Raw genomic sequence first — 963 nt, 5'->3', positions numbered from 1 at the left:
TTCGACAAGTTTTTTCTCGCAACTTTTAAAAGTTTGGAAACTTCACCACCTTTTTATGTTGGCTCGTAATCAAATGCTAACGAAAGCAGTCATAACACAGACTATTCAGAAGTTGATTGTTTGTGGTTTGTGGTTTTTGCTTTTGATTTTGGTTTTTGCTTTTGTAGAAACCAATATTCTAAAAATCGTTAGGCGGTAACTAAGCGCTTTATAGAAGACTAGCGATTAGGCAGATTATTCGGGGTCTAGGCGAGGCCTAGACGTTAGCAAATTATTGATTTATTTTATATATTTTATATATTTATATGACATATTTTAATTTTAAAGTTTAATTATAAAATTATTGTGATGAATTATCAAAATTAGATATACAAAACAGAAGAAAGTAGACAAATTTGTAGATTTGTAATAATATTATTGCTTAATTTAACATATATAGACAATTTTAGATCGATTTTAACTAATTTTAACCGATTTAGAACCGTTTAAACCAATTTGAATCATATAAATCGGTATAAATCGGATTTTAAGAAAATTGTTTCGGATAGGAACGAGTTGCTGCCTAGGCGGGGGCCTAGGCGCCGCCTAGACCGATTTTTAGAACCTTGGTAGAAATCATTTTTTATTCAATCAAGTTTTTGGTTTTAGTTTTTTGTTTTTATAAAAACCATTTAGTTGCCAATCAAGATTTTCAATAAATAGATTCCCTAAAATTTAGGAAAACTAGTTTTTGAAAAATTTAACCAATTTATGAAGAAAAACCAAAAACCAACTTTTGTGAGCTTTTATGAAGAAAAACGAATTTTGATTTTTTTTTAGAAACTACTACATTATAATTAATTAATAATTAATAAATAATATTTTCATAAAAATTAAAATTATCATAAAATATTTTTTACATTAGATATCATTTAAACAATAATGTGAAATATTTTAATTTGTGTTTCATATCTGTAAATAAAT

The sequence above is a fragment of the Brassica oleracea genome, chromosome C2 (assembly GCF_000695525.1).
Source record: "Brassica oleracea var. oleracea cultivar TO1000 chromosome C2, BOL, whole genome shotgun sequence".
NCBI classification, from domain to species: domain Eukaryota; kingdom Viridiplantae; phylum Streptophyta; class Magnoliopsida; order Brassicales; family Brassicaceae; genus Brassica; species Brassica oleracea.
This window is presented reverse-complemented; position numbering follows the sequence as displayed.